The sequence below is a fragment of the Mus musculus genome, chromosome 13, assembly GCF_000001635.26.
Source record: "Mus musculus strain C57BL/6J chromosome 13, GRCm38.p6 C57BL/6J".
Classification (NCBI taxonomy): Eukaryota; Metazoa; Chordata; class Mammalia; order Rodentia; family Muridae; genus Mus; species Mus musculus.
In genome coordinates, this window is record NC_000079.6 from 65,239,891 (window position 1) to 65,256,666 (window position 16,776).

Below are 16,776 nucleotides of genomic sequence, written 5' to 3' on the forward strand. Positions count from 1 at the left end.
ATTGGTCTTTAGGGGATGATGTGGTAAGGACTTCCCTTGTCTGAAGGTGAGCTATGGGAGACACAGGTTGGTTCTGGCCCTGTGGTCAGAAGAATGTTAATTAGCCTCTCTCTCCCTTCTGTAGGGGCAAGTGTTCCATGACCTTCCCAAAGTTCCTGAGCTGTCAGCTGCAAACCCCTTCAGCTCCTTGGATCCTTTCTATAGCTCCTCCAATGGGGACTTCTATGCTCAGTCCAATGGATGGCTGTGAGCATCCACTTCTGTATTTGCCAGGCACTGGCAAAGCCTATCAGGAGACAGCTATATCAGGCTCCTGTCAGCAAGCACTTGGTTGGCATTGTAACTTTTTGCCTTGGTTTTCGGATTTTTCTTGAGTCTTCCTGGAAGGAGTTGACTCTTTAGTTGGAACTTGGAATCCTGGTACAGTGGGACCCCTGCCGAATTGTAACCACAGGGGCTTGGAAAATGTTCCAGAGCCTGGTATAGGGGACAGTGTGCCCCTGATATTAATTGCTGGGAAGGTTAGCCATCCCCCTCCCTCAGCTCCGTAATCACACTGTTTCTGTGCCTCAGCTCCTGCCCGCCCCACCTACCTCCTACTCAATTCTGAGCCAGATCCGGGCAAGCACTGGTGGAAGGGTGGGGAAGGTGTGGTGGTGACTGACTGGAACCGGGTCCTGCCCTCTGTCACAGTGATTGACAGGCGTGGTGACTGACAGGAGCCTGGTCCTGCCCTCTGTCACTGTGACTGACAGGGTTGAGTGACGAGAGCCAGGCCCCTGCCTCTGTTTCAGTGACTAAGATTTCCTGAGGGCGTGGGGAGGCTCAGCCAGCATCTTCACAGTGTGCAGGTGCTACTCAGCACCGTGCAACTCACCCAATGCGCATGCCAACTGGAAGATCGCACTATGTAGTTGCCTCAGTAGCATGGAAAACCCAGTGCGCATGTGTCCCGGTCCCCTCAGCGAGTGGGCACTAGTGCGCATGTCCAACCGCCTGGTTGTGGGACTGGCCTTTGAGTTTGGAAGTGCGCATGCGTACAAGTCTCTTCGTTTCCCCCTCAATCCCACCATCGCGAGCTCCTCGGGAGACTGCGAGGGCGACCTCGCGGCTACTCCCCTGGACTGGTGAGCCCGCTAGGGGTTGTTATGTGACGAAGCAAGTCCGTGCTGTCACCGGCCACCCAAGTCTCACGGTGGGCCTGCCCTCTTGTTTTTGTTGTTTCTGCTGCAGCTCCTGACAGTACCCTCACACGCCCTGTTCATCTGCGCGACCGCCTTGTTTTGGATGAAGCCAGTGACGCCATCACTGCTGGCCCGCATTCTTGACGGGGGCTGCCGAGACTGTTTCGAAACTTGACAGCAGCCACCTTGTTCACTCCTTGGCCCGGGTCCGTCAGCACCGCCTCTTTGTTGTCTTCCCGCCTGGTGACGCAATCGCTGCGCGCCCGCTTTTAGTACCCTGTGAACTGATCCCCTTTAGCCGAAAGCAACGCCGCCTGGTTATAGTCTCAGCCCTGTAAGTTATCGCTCAGCGTGGCCGTTTTGTTTTGGTCGCGGGGTTGTGACGCCATCACGCCGCGCCGGAATAGATCACTAGTACCAGAGCGCGGTTTTTAAGCCTCAGATCTTAGCGGTTGTTCCGGGGTCCGTGTGTTCGTCTGTGTGTCTGTGTGTCCGCGGACGTGTCCCGGGTCTTCGGGCCAGTCTGTTGGCCCATCCCGCACCTCCGTCGCCGCCATGCCGCCTGGGAAGCCGCTGCAGCCTCGGCTGCAGATTAAGATGTACCAGCTGTTCCTGTGCTGGATCCGCGATCCCAATACACACCGCGCTCTGCCGGACCGGCTGCGGCGCATCCAGGACGCGACCCCCGACCCTGCGACCTCTGACTCGATCACCCGTGACCCCGTAATACCCCACCCTGCGAGCCCCGACCCCAAGACCCTTGACCTCTCTAACCGTGAACCACTCGTGACTCCGAGTCTCCCGACCCCGCCACCCACGATGCCGCAACACCCCACCACTCGACCTCTGACCCTGCCCACGCGCTGTCCCTTGGCGCCCCCGCCTGCGCCCGACCAGCACGAGGCCGGAGGAGGACGACGACGACAACAGGACCTAGAGAGGTGAGTGACAATGTGGAAGCCTAGACGGGGGGGGGCGGGGGGTTGTGACGTCACAGGAGGACATCTGAGGTCATGGGAATCCCTAGCCGGTGGGTGGGGGAGGGACCAGGACGTGGAGTGGCCGAGGCTGTGAGAGGAGGAAGATAGGCGTATACCGGTACAGTCGGGGTCACAAGGCAATATAGATGTTGGGGTCACAGGTTAGGAGTTCACGTATGTTATCGGGGTCAAGTGTGAGGGCAGCTCCAAATAACAGGTCAAGGGTCACGTGGGATGTCAGAGGTTACCTCAGTGGACAGGGAGCACCGCGCCATCCCAGAGACACTCTGTGACCCCCCACTCCCACCCCGCCGAACTCGGACCCCCGCCCGGGCACGCGTGACCGTTCCTTGGGTGGTGACTGGAATGACCCTGCAGTGCTGTAGGCGCTGGTGGAGCTGGCCTGGGGTTGCAACTTCGTTTTTCTGTCCTGGTTCCGCAGGACTTCGGGCAGGCGCGGGGGTGGGTAGGGCGGAATCACGGGTGTCCCAGGGCTGTTTCGTGAATGCCACGTGTGGGCTCCGTGTCCCCGTTAGGGACCTGAGTGGCGATGGTTAGGGGGCGTGGCCACGGCGGACAGTGTGACCTCACAGGGTCACTGCCAGGAAGGAAGGGGGAGAGAGGTGCACCAACCCTGATAGCTGTGTTCCAACCAGCACACCTGAGAGTGACTCTAAAGAGACCTGAGGGGTCAAAAGCCTGGTCTTCGGGGTCATCTCTGAGCAGCTGCTTTGGCCTGAGTCTAAAAATGTTCCGGCTAATCTCCTTGCCAGGGGTGGGGGCTGGGGCGGGGCCGAAGCTGCTGCGGGGCAGGATGGGGCGGGGGTGAGAGTGACCAGAGGGGTCAAGAGTGGCCTGAATCTCTGCCTGTGACCCTGGCACCCCCTGCCCCTGCCCCATCCTTTGATGCTGCAGTTGTGCCTTTCCACTGTCCTCTCCATCCTGCTCCCTGCAGGTCCAGGCCTGCAGGGAGGAGCACCCCCCTCCTCTGCAGCATCCCTGCCTTGTATTTCTCCCCCTCCTCGCAGCCCCCTCTTCCCCCAGGGCACCCCCTCAACCCCCAGGCCCTGGCTGTTTATGATATCATCGCAAAAGGCTGACTGTAAAGATGAGTCATTGTTGTTCTTTGTGTCAGTGGCTTGTCTGTCAAATTTTTCTCTGTGTGTTTTGGTTTTTGGATTTTTCTTGAGTATTTGTGGAGGGAGATGACCAAAGCGAATGTGGAACACCACTGCAATGATACTCTGGAGAGTCATAGCCACAAAGGGCTTGGAAGATGTTCCAGAGTCTGGTATAGGGGACGGTGTGCCCGTGGTAGTAATTGCTCGGAAGGTTAGAGCAAATTTACAGCTGCCATCCTATCTATCTTCATTTTCTACTCTGTGCAAATGGAGGAATCTGCTGGGTGGCCTTTACCTCCCCCTTGTGGCTGTCTTTTATGTGTGTGACACTACTATTCTGTGACTGAGAGGAAGAGACTTTCCATCCCAATCAATTTAGTTACTCACCTTGGAGTTAAATCCTTACCAAGAGGACCAGGACCTACACTGCCCATGACGGAAAGCTCTTCAAGACAGCATCCAGGGCAAAATCAAGCTCTCCCTACCCTGTTTTACAGGTTGGAAAGGACAAAGACCTCATTTATCCCCCATGTGATTGACTCTGTTCCCAGGCCATATGTGACTCTGTAGTTTTGAACTTGGAGCTGTCAGTAGATAGAAAGTTCTTCATCCATTCCAACAAAGTTACCATATCTTCCTTAGACCAGCAGTCTTATTTCAAGGTCTGTTGGGCAATCTGCTCCTCTGTTTACCTTCCTGCTGTTTTAGCCATCTCTTTAGTTTCACTGGCCTAGGAACCCAGGGTTAAAGACAGCTCACCCCAGGGCAGCACAGGCTCTGAACTCCCCATTTCAGTGTATCCTTCCTTGCTCTGAGCTAGCTGCATTTCCCATTTTGTCCTGACTCAGCCCCAACTCCAACTCCCTCTTGTGGTGTCAGGACCTCCTGTAATGGTTAGCTCAGGTTTTGGGCTTTTACAAGTTCCTCATTTATTACTGTCTCTGTGTTATAATTGTCTTAAATTTTCAACATTTCAGAGCTACAGTCATTTGAAGGAGCCTTATAATTGAGGGTGTGCGCTCAGCAGAATGCCTGCTTTCTGTATCTATGAGAGAGAGTGTTGATGATTGATATGGGAAGGCTCTTCTACTGAGGGTGTCAATATTCCTATGCAAGTGGGTCTGGGCTAGATGAAGCTAGGTGGGAATGTGACAGTGACCAAGCAAGAAAGCAAGCCAGGAAACAGTGTTTGTCCTTCGTTTTTCGTTTTTTTCCCCTTCATTCTCTGCCTTTAGTTTCTATTTTAACTTTCCAGAATGATGGACTGTGATCTGACAGAACCATGTACAACAACCATTTATTACCTGAGATGATTTTACTCAGGATTCAATCACAGCAGCAGAGTAGCAAGTTAGAACATTAACAACCCAAAAAAATGGTATCAAAATGAGATTTTGTTGTTAGAATCTATGTTCTCTTTTGAAGGAGTGTGGAAAGTATCAGAAAATGAGATGGCAAAAGTCATAGAAAGCTGTACATGGAGCTTAATTGGTTGCTCTCATAGGACCTGGAAGATTGGAGTGTTGACAGTATTGCAGCCAGAGGAAGTTCAGGTTATAGTATGTCAGTGGAAAATAGACTTTGTGAGAAATTTAGCTAGAGGTCATTTGTGTGATATTTTGGCCAAAAATCTTTCCTACTCAGCTTTTTCCCTGAAATACTGAATAGGGCAAAAATCTAAAAATTATGTACTAATTTGTATATTTTTATTCTATTTACATGTATTTCTTCACTTTTCCCATTTATTTATTTATTCAATTTACATTCTAATCGCTATCCCCTCCCCATTCCATATTACACAGTCCCTCATACCTGACTCCTTTTTATCTTCCCAGGGAGGGTGGGAACCACTTGAGTATCCCTCAACCTTGGCATGTCAAATCTGCAGGTTAGGCACATCCTCTCCTACTGAGGTCAAACAAGGCAGCCAAGTTAGGGGAATAGTTTGGACAAACAGGCAACAGCTTAAGGGTCATCCCCCACTCCAATTGTTGGGGGACCCTCGTGAAGACTGAGTAGCACATAAACTACATATATGGTGGGGGCCTCAGTCCATCCTTTGTATGTGGCCTTCAAATATTGCCTTGAGTGTCAGAAGAGACTTTAGACATTGAACAGTGCAGGGTCTCCTACACACTATGAGGATCACTGTAGACTGAATGCATTTTCATCACAGGATGAACATGAGCCTATAGTGTCCAGGGTCTAAATGCAGTTGATTTTTTAAAAAAAAAGTTCTAGATAAGATGGAACTTGTGGAAGTTCTTGTAGGAGGAGCCTTTCCAGATTCGTTTTGGGGAGATGATAGTGTGTATGAGTTAAAAATAAAATTGCTTTCTTGCTTTTTTGTTTGTTTCTCTAATAAGTTATATATTCATTATAACCCTGATCACTGTCCCAACTCTAGGTCCCTTGCCCTCACAGAGTCCCTCCTCCCAATCTCCTCTGTTTCCCCTTTTAGAGGTGTGGGCCCATAAGTATCCCCACACTGTGGTATGTCACGTCTCTGGTAGATGAAGTGCATCCTCTCCCACTGAGGCCAGACATGGCAGCTCAGTGAGGGAACAGATTCCAAAGATAGGCAGCAGCTTTAAGGACAGCCTCTGCTCCAGTTGTTGGAGGACCCTCATGAAGAATGTACATCTGCTACTAATGTGCCAGGGGCCTTAGTCCAACCTGTGTATGCTGTTTGATTGGTGGTTCAGACTCTGAGTGTCCACACAGGTCCAGGAGAGTTGAGTCAGTTGGTCTTACTGTGGAGTTCCTATCTTCTTTAGGGCCTTCAATCCTTCCCCCAACTCTTCCATAAGAGTCTCCAAGATCTATTCAGTGTTTGATTGTGGTTCTCTGCATCTGTTTCAGTCAGCTACTGGGTTGAGCCTCTCAATAGACAGTTATGCAAGACTCCTGTGTGGAATATCACTAATTCTGTCATGGATTGGTGCTAGCCCATGGGAAGGGTCCCTAGTTGGGCGAGTTTTCATTGGCCATTCCCTCTGTCTTTGATCCGTCTTTGCCCCTGCATTTCTTTTAGACAGGACAGAGTTTTGTGTGTGTGTGTGTCTACTGTGTTGTGGATTAGTTTAATCCTTTGGCTTTCTTCTCATGCTCCCATATATTCACCATTTGAACTCTGTCCCTATATCACATAAGATACACAAGAGGTATTCACAAAAGTATAAACATTTGGGGCTGAAGAGTTTACTCAGTGGTTAAGGGTACTGACTGATCTTCCAGAGGTCCTGAGTTCAATTCCCAGCAACCACATAGTGGCTCGCAGCCATCTGTAATGGAATCTGATGCCCTCCTCTTGTGTGTCTGAAGACTCACCTACAGAAAATAAATAAATCTTTAAAAGTATAAACATTTGCGATTTAATGATAAGCTATTTTGGAAGCCTCGTTGTTTTATATTTTTACTTTATTCTTTTGTTTTTGTTTTTTTAAGACAAAATTTCTCTGTGGAGCCCTTTCTGTCCTGATAGTAGGTATAGAAACCATATAAGCTACCTGATATATTTTTGTCGAATAAGTATATGTTTTTGTGTAGCTCTTAATCCACATCTTTAATTTTAAAATTTGGCCACTTATATAGATGATACAATATTTCTCAGGATGGCATATGCTCATGTTCATACATCAGTACTACCTGAGGTTTCAGAGTCATTGGACTCTAGGTGTGTGACATTCTGCCTAACTCTTGTGTTTGTTCTGAAATTTTTAAATAGAAGCATTTTGCCTGTGTGCATGAATATGAATATCATGTGTGTATTCATCTTTAGTGTTTTTGGAAGACGGCCTCATAACTCCTGATCTTTTTTGTTTGTTTGTTTGGTTGGTTGGTTTGGTTTTTTTGGGGGTTTTTTGGGGGTTTTTTTTTTTTTTTGGTTTTTGGTTTTTTTTTGAGACAGGGTTTCTCTGTTGTAGCCCTGGCTGTCCTGGAACTCACTCTGTAGACCAGGCTGGCCTTGAACTCAGAAATCCTCCTGCCTCTGCCTCCCAAATGCTGGGATTAAAGGCGTACACCACCACGCCCGGCATAACTCCTGATCTTGAAGTAACAGTTTGTTGTTGGTCTCCACATAAATGCTAGAAATTGACCACCATTATGTGGAAGACCAGCAAGAGCTTTTCACTGTTGAGCTATTTCTCCGGCCCTATGTTGCTTATTTATGATCAACATTTATATTACTAGTATTTTCATCTCTCCATTTGTAACTGTTTAAACCTTATTTAAGTTCTTTTTTTAATTTCTCCTATTCAAAAGGTGCAAAAGCAACACAGGTGAACACTATATTTCAAGTTCCTTCTAAAATGACAGGATGATTAGATTATAACTCCTGTGTGAAGAAATCAGTGGAGGAAGCACCAGAAATATATGGATATATTGTGGAGGAAGTGTACATTTACTTTACAGTGATGTCAGTATCATGCTTTGTGTTGTACACATTTATGGGATATTTTAGGATTCAGTGACTTATGATGATGTGCATGTGAACTTCACTAAAGAAGAGTGGGATTTGCTGGATCCTTCCCAGATGAATCTCTACAAAGACGTGATGCTGGAGACCTACTGGAACCTCATTGCTATAGGTAGGACTGTGAATTTTCTCTTGCTTTTCAAAATAAGAGAACAAATGTTTCTTGGTTATTGATGAACTTCTGCCCTTTCAATTGAAAACAAGGAAGATTGATGTGAATAAATCAGGTTCATTGCTATGAGAATTCACAGGAACTTGAATTTTGTCTAATTTCCAATAGTCTCTCATTCGTTTTTTTGGTACTGTGTTTTAGGCTACAATTGGGAAGATCATCATATTGAAGAACAATGTCAAAGTTCTAAAAGTCATGAAAGGTAATTTTCTTTTTTGGGGGGGGTGGGGGGTTGTTTTTGGTTTGGTTTTTGGTTTTTGGTTTTTTGAGACAGGGTTTCTCTGTGTAGCCCTGGCTGTCCTGGAACTTACTTTGTACACTAGGCTGGCCTCAAACTCAGAAATCCGCCTGTCTCTGCCTCCCAAGTGCTGGGATTAAAGGCATGTGCCACCACCGCTCGGCATGAAAGGTAATTTTCATGTGCAAGCTGATACAACTATGCCTCTGAGGAAATTTTAATATGTTCTGGAAGCACTAAGGAAAAGCAAGAGTGTCAAATATCAGTCCTTTAAGTATAGCTATAATTATAATATTCTCACAAAACCATGTACCTCAATGTCAGTTATCTAATTTTTGTTTGCAAGGTATTCCTCTAAGAAAGAAGACAAGGAAATATGCCTTAAGAGATACCTTTATTTGATATGTAGCTCCATTAGAGCTATGCTGTAGAACTACTAATCTGTATAGTATCATAATATTTAGATGCTGCACATTGAATAGTGATAAATATATATCCAAAACCTTCTGATAAGCAAATAGTTCATTGTAAAGTTGGTGATACTCATATTCTTGTAGTGACATTGCTAAGTTTATTGGTCAGCTTATGAGTGTCAGGAATGTTTTCATGAAGAAACCTTAATCCATATACCACATGTCTACAAGAAACAAAAAGTCATATGGTGTGAATGCAATGTGGAAACCTTTCATTTATTCTTCTTCTCTTAATGGATGTATCAAGTGTCAGAAATGATAAAACCATGTGAGCATAAGGCTATTGAAAGGACCAATGTAACTGTTGTTCCATTTTTATTCAGATACATGAAATACATTATATAGAAATCTCATATAAAAAAAAGGATGTTATAAAATGATTTATCAGGGTATAATGAGTATGGTAAAACTTTCATATGTGCCGAATATCATTGCAGGAATGTAAGAAGTCATAGTGGAGAGAAACCCTATGAATGTAATAAGTGTGGTAAAGCCTTTGCAAGACCCATTTATCTCCAAAATCATAAAAGAACACATACTGGAGAGAAAGCTTATGAATGTAATCAATGTGATGAAGCCTTTGCAAGACCCAGTCAACTCCAAAGACATAAAAGAATGCATACTGCGGAGAAACCCTATGACTGTAATCAGTGTGGTAAAGCCTTTGCAAGACCCAGTCATCTCCAATATCATAAAAGCACACATACTGGAGATAAACCTTATGAATGTAATCAATGTGGTAAAGCCTTCGTATGGCACAGTCATCTCCAAATACATAAAAGAACACATAGTGGAGAAAAACCTTATGAATGTATTCTATGTGGTAAAGCCTTTGCAATACCCAGTCATCTCCAAAGACATAAAAGCATACATACTGGAGAGAAACCTTATGAATGTAATCAATGTGGTAAAGCCTTTTCACAGGGGAGTCATCTCCAATATCATAAAAGAACACATACCGGAGAGAAAGCTTATGAATGTAATCAATGTGGTAAAGCCTTTTCACAGGGGAGTCATCTCCAATATCAGAACACATACGGGAGAGAAAGCTTATGAATGTAATCAATGTGATGAAGCCTTTGCAAGACCCAGTCAACTCCAAAGACATAAAAGAATGCATACTGCGGAGAAACCCTATGAATGTAATCAGTGTGGTAAAGCCTATGCAGAAGAGAGAACACTCCAATATCATAAAAGAATACATACTGGAGAGAAACCTTATAATCAATGAGGTGAAGCCTTTGCAACACCCAGTCATCTCCAGTGTTATACAATAACACATATTGGAGAGAAACCTTATGAATATAATCAATGTGATGAAGCCTTTGCAAGACCCAGTCATCTCCAAAGACATAAAAGAACACATACTGGAGAGAAGCCTTATGAATGTATTCAATTTGATAAAGTCTTTTCATGGCACAGTACTCTCCAGTATCATAAAAGAGCACATACTGGGGAGAAACCTTAGGGATGGCATTAATGTGGTAAAGCCTGTTCACAAGGGAGAAGTCTCCAAAAATATAAAAGAACACATACTGGAGAGAAACCCTATGAATGTAATCTATGTGATAAAAGCCTTTGCACTAAGTTCTTGTCTCAAAAATCATAAAATAACCGTTTTTTGTGTTTGTTTGTTTGCTTTAATTTTAAGGCGTTTATTGTAGAAAGGCAGAGAGAGGGAGAGAGTGGGGAAGGAGAGGCCGGCCATGGCCATGTGGAGAGAGGGAGTGGGGAGAGGGGGAAGAAGAGGGCAAGAGAGAAGCAAGAGAATAAGAGCGTAAAAGAACCGTTATTGGAGAGAACCCTTATGAATGTAGTCAGTGTGCTAAAGCCTATGCGTAACCCACTAGTCTCCAAAACATAAAAGCGCCCATACTGGTAAGAAACCTCATGAATGTAATCAGTGTAGTAAAGACTTTTCACAACTTTGTAATCTCCATTATTATAAAAGAACACATACAGGAGAGAAACCTTATGAATGTAATCAGTGTTGAAAATCATTTGCCTATCACAGTTACCTGCAACCACATAAAAGATCACATACAAGAGAGAAACCGCATGAATATTAACAATATGGTAAAGCCTTTGCATGTGATAATTCTTTACACATACACAAGAGAAATCACACTGGACTGAACCCTTATTAATGTAATCAATGCGGTAATATGTTGGCAACTCACTGCCATGTGCAAGTACATAATAGAACACATTCAAGAGAGTAACCCTATGAGTGTAATCAGTTTATTAATCTGTTGCTTGTCACAATGATCTGTATACATAAAAGAACATATACTGTAGAGAAACTGCATGAATGTAATAAATGAGGTAAAGCCTTTCAGGACACAGTCATCTCTGAATACACAAAAGAACATGTGCAGGAGAGAAACCTTAAGAATGTAATCAATGTGATAGGGCCTTTGCATCTAACACTCATTTCTAAATACATTAATGATCACATAGTGGAGAGAAGCCCTATGATTGTAATGAATGGGTAAAGCCTCTGCATGTCACTGTACTTGCCAAATACTTGAAAGAACACACATTTTAGAGAAACCTTATGAGTGTAGTGAATGTGGAAAAGCCTTTGCATATTATAGTCTTCAAAGACAATAGAATACAAACTGGACAGAAATCTTGTGAATGTATGCATGGTGGAAAATCCTTTACATGCCACAGTAGACTCTGAATATATAAAAGGACACATACTAGAGCAAAACCTTTTGAATATAATCAATGTGGTAAAGCCTTTGCCTGTCCTAATCATATTTAAATGCATGAAAGAATTCATATAGTTATAAACTGGTTATTTGAATATGCTTGGCCCTAAGAAGTGGCACTATTAGGACATGTGCATTGTGGGAGTAGATGTTACTGTTTTGGAGTAAGTGAATTACTATGGTGGTGATCTTTGGGGTGCCAGCCAGGACAAACAGCCCTACAACTACTTGACTGGAAAGCAGTCTTTTCTTGGCTGCCTTCTCATGAACATGCGGAACTCTCAGCTCCTTCTCCAGCATTATGTCTGCCTGCATGCTGCCATGCTTCCTGGTATGATGGTGATGGACTAAACATTTGGAACTGTAAGCCAGGCCCAATTAAATATTTGCTATCATAGGAGTTGCCTTGGTCACAGTGTTTCTTAGCAATGGAAATTCTAAGGCAGAAGTTGGTACCCCAGACTTAACCATTGCTGTGACAGGCCTGATCATGTTTTTGTTTGGAGCAATGTGGATTTTTAGACCTTGGATTTGTACATGCATTAAGTGGAAGTTACTGGGCCATCCTAGTAGGAGTATGGATGGCATAGGTACTAGAGGGTGATTTGAACTCTGTATATGGTTTTTATGATGGTTTGCTGTGGAATGTTGCTGCTTTTTTTGCCCTTGTCTGAAGAGTGTCCTTGAAGCTAAGGTAAAGAGATTTATATAAATTGTGTTTACAAAGGAAGTCTCAGAAAATCCCAGCGTATCCTTTGGCCTGTGGTTACTCTCTATATGATTGTTTTGACCAAGCATAATAATCTTAGAAAGGAAAAATATAAAATGTAAGGTTCAAAGAAAAAAGGTTCACCAGGAAGTTGAATGAAACAAAATCCTGTGATCAAGGATATTAAATGGTATTACAGGAATGGTGATGTTAGGGCAACATTCCATCCAGTTGAAGTTACGGATCTGCAGTTGTACAAAGGTATCATGGTAGGCATTATTTTTAACCTGGTTATTGTTTTCACGTGGACATAAGGAGATAAAAGTATGTGTCAAATTAACAAGTTATGGATTGTGATTACTACTACTGGTTTTCAATGTAAGATCTAAAAGGAAAAACTTAGGTCTAGGCATAGTGGTACATGCCTTAAATCCCAAGAGATGAGAGTCAAGCATATTTTTGGTTCAAGTATTCCAGGTACAGAATAAGTTTCAAGTAAAGAAAAAAAAAAGTACACCTTTTATCTTTTATCCCAGCATGCAGGAGACAGAGCCATGCAGGTTTCTGAGTTCAAGGATAATCTACTGAACACGTTCCAGGAGCACCAAGCCTAGGCAGTGAAGTTGTTGAAAAATACAAAGTGGTGATAATGTAATAGAAGGGGTCATGTTCCAGCCCTAGAAAGCAGCAGAACTCAGCAGCATTGTCCATGTGGCTCTGTCTTTAGAGGCAAGAATAGAAGGGACTACTGAGATCATTGGTATTGACTAGCTGTAGCTAAGAAATTAGAGGTTATGAAGAAGAAACCAGCATCACTGAGGTGAAATCTTCTGGAAAGTGTTTCTGAGTGTCAAAGAAGATGTTTCTATGTTTAAGTATGGTTCCCATACACTATTTCATGTATTTCAACAATCACATGGGGGCCAGGCTGTGGAATGTGTTTGTTTAAATATGCTTGGCTAAGGGAGTGGCACTATTATCAAGTGTGACCTTGTTGGAGGAAGTGCATCACTTTGAGGGTGGGCCTTGAAATTCATCCCAGAGCTGAAGAGACCCTCTTAAAACCTCCCTGGAAGATAGGCTCTTCCTGGCTGCCTTTGGATCAAGATGCAGAACCCTCAGCTTCTTCTCCAGCTTCTTCTATCTGCCCTTCCATTCTTCCTGCTCTGATGAAAATGGACTAAACCGGGCTGGTGAGATGGCTCAGTGGTTAAGAGCTCCGACTGCTCTTCCGAAGGTCCAGAGTTCAAATCCCAGCAACCACATGGTGGCTCACAACCATCCGTAACAAGATCTGACTCCCTCTTCTGGTGTGTCTGAAGACAGCTACAGTGTACTTACATATAATAAATAAATCTTAAAAAAAAAAAAAAAAAGAAAATGGACTAAACCTCTGAAACTGTAAGCCAGTCCCAATTTAAATGGTTGCTTTTATAGGAGTTGCTGTGTTCATGGTGGCTCTTCATAGCAATTGAAACTAAGACAGAAACCCTGAGTGTATTTAATCTGACCAAGCCTTTGTACAATTCTGTAGTCTTCATTTTCATGAAAGAAAATGTCCTAGAGAGAATCCTTATGAATGGGTTTAGTATAATGAAGTCTTTGTACACCTCTAAAATCTTCATCATTATGAAACTATTCATACTGGAGGAAAATTCTATGAATATTAGCAGTGTGGTAAAGCCATTATGTTAAGGGGTCCACTGAGTTCCAACCCAATTCAAACACCAGCATAATGCAAATGATATATATTTTTTTTTTAAGTCAGCTTGCTACTGATCAATCAAGACCACAAAAATAAACTCAGAAGCTTAGCTGAATCACCCCACCCTTAGCCAGAAAGTGATATATATTCCAAACCTGAAAACCACAAACATCTATGCCAGGTTACAGCTACACTTCCCACCAATCAGGATTTCCTTCTGTTGTTACTCTATGTCAGGTGATACAGAATGTAGGTTTTCTGGTTTAGCCTATCACACCTATTGTCTTTGTAGTTAGGAATAGGCATTTTATTTTGAGGAATAAAACATCGATAGCAGAAATTATGGTTAGAAACAGTAGTTATGTTTTGGGGGAACAAAACTTAAATAATAAAAGCTGGCCAGGTATTGTTAAGTACACACTCCCCTGTGACCCGGGACTTGAACATAGTTTCAATCTATGGTTAAATGGAGGTTGATAACAAAAAGGTAGTGCTTAGGACAAGTTTCTTTTGCTTGTTCCGAACATTTAGATAGCATAGTCATCTTCAAATACATAACAACTCATAAACATAATGTGTTAAAGTTTTGCACTTTCTAGTATCTTTAAATAAGAGTAAACTCTAGTATGTAATCAATCTATTAGAGCCTTTGCATATCACAGTAGTCTTTGAGGACCTTCCATAATACTGAAAGTAATCTGTGACTACAAAGAATTTGGTAAGATCTTAGCCAACACACTTATATTGAGTTACTCAAGATTATTTATTATGTAGAAAGAAGTGGGACAAGTGTCAACAATCAATTCAAACAATATGTCTCTATTTTGTTTGTATTTTTTAGTTAATCATGTATCCAACAACTTTTCTGAAAGTGTTTATCAGCACAAGAATTGCCTTTGGAAAATGTTGGTTCACTTATGCATACTCTCATATCTGCAAATAAAGATGATTTTACTTCCTCCTTTCTAATTCATATAACTTTCATCCCCTTAAGTTTTACTACTCTAGCTAAACTTTTAGATAGTACTTTGAATAGATAAGAAGAGAATGGACCACCTTGTCTTGCTTATTAGTGGAATTAATTCGAATATCCCTCCATTTAATTTAATGTTGGCTATAGGCTTGCTGTAAAGTGACATTATTATGTTTAGGTATATCCCTTGTATCCTTATTCACTCCAAGAATTTTATCATAAAGTGGTTTGAAGATACGTCCAATGCACTTTCAGAGTTAAGTCAGCTCAGATGATTGACACAGGCCATTGGCTGTAGCCATGTGTGTCATGTAACCTTGATAGCAAGTCCATTAATTCACTGGCATTAGAGCTAGCTTCTTTGGAATTCCAGCTTATTCTAAAGATAAGCTGAGATATCCAGCCGTGAGGACTGAGAAACTACTGGATCCTTGGATTTTACCTTCATAGCTACTTATTGTTGAATTGGCTGGACCACCGCAGCCTCTAAGTCATTCTAAACAATATCCTTCATATAGAGAGAAGTTCATTCTAGCAGTTTGCTATTCTATAGAACTGACTAATACATTAGGCAAGTACAGAATATTCTTAGAGCAGCTTGGGCCTCACAACCATCTCAGCTCAGTTACAAATTCAAATTGGCCACATTCCCTTAACCCTTTGTTCAGGTGGTGCTTTGATTCTCTGCTTCTACAGCTATTTGAAAATAGCGTCAATAGCAAAAGTGTAAAGTATCTCAATTGGAACACACAGTAATACAGTTACATGAGGACATCAGACAGGTTCCAGATTAAGTGAGGAATGGAAAACCAGATGTCTCAGCTTCTGTAGGCCAAGACCTGGCACCCCACTCACATGAAGATGAGGTGATAGTAGATTTTACAGCACGAGTCTGGAGTCCTGCAAGGCTTCTTGTCCCACACATTGACTCTGATTCACTGTCAGTCTCGGAAATCAGATTTTTCTAGGGAGCTTCACAAGAACAAAGCACTGGAAGAAACACCCCTTCAGTGTGCTATGAGTTCTCCAGCAGTAAAAGAGCAGCGCTAACTAACTCTCCATTCTTAGCCTTGCAGAGACACACTCCCCACCAGGTGCATGTGAACACTGAGGCAGTTCTGGCCTCCCAACATTGCTTACCTGGTTGTTCCCCAGTCTCTTACCTTCACAACCAGGAGGGTGTTCTCAATTGCATATGCCATCTGATGGGACTAGTCTGCATTGCTTTCCTAGATGAGAGGTGACAAATCTGTTGCAAACTGACAATCAGTGATCACGTGGCTGAAAGGAGCCTTGCATGGATGTGTGACAGCCTAAGAGAATTAGCATGCCTACCTCATGTAACTGTCACTTCAGGTTTCCAGAATTTTCTCTCTTAGATTGGGAGCACACTTGGTTGGAAGGACAAAATTCAAGTGTAGTGTGGGCAGGAGAGATCTGTTCTCCATTAACATTTGTTGGCGTCTCAGAGGACTCTCAAGACAGCTAACAAACCTCTTTAACTTGATTTGTGGTGGAATCTGATGCCTGCTTCTGGCCTCAGTGGGAGCTGTAAGCATGTGGTGCAGAGATATTCAGCAGGCTGAATACCCATGTATTAATTTTTCTTTTTCAATAAATGTCATCATTTTAATTGTTATGTTCCATATAAGTATTTATTGTTATCTACCTTGCCAGTGTAGTTTTTATCATGTGCACTGATTCTCACGGGACTCTTTTCTCCTGCACTGTCATTTAATTTAAAAACATATTGATAGGAATGATAATTTGTAGAGTTTATATTTTATGTGTGCAGAGACCTGATCTGTTTCCCTATTAGACTTAGTGGCTCTCACCGGGAGTCTGTGTGACCAAGGAAGGTCGGGCACCAAGCCATGGACTCTCTGACCACATCATTGCAATCTGCACACTCTGACCCATCTGTCCACTCCTCGGGGATGACACCCACCCCCCTCTGCCTCAGGATGCCCGGTGGCCTTCCTGGCTTCTCTGCAGCTCTGGCGGGGGGTGACAAGGAGTGAAGA

General features: G+C 43.3%; 1 long non-coding RNA gene across 1 annotated transcript; it reads left to right on the plus strand.

Moving 5' to 3' along the window:
• Positions 1 to 1,624: 1,624 nt before the first annotated feature.
• Gm36445 (predicted gene, 36445) lies at positions 1,625 to 10,276 on the plus strand. The gene is made up of 4 exons (NR_165655.1): positions 1,625 to 2,282; positions 7,751 to 7,877; positions 8,079 to 8,139; positions 9,086 to 10,276. It is a non-coding gene; the product is annotated as a predicted gene, 36445 (long non-coding RNA).
• Positions 10,277 to 16,776: the final 6,500 nt, after the last annotated feature.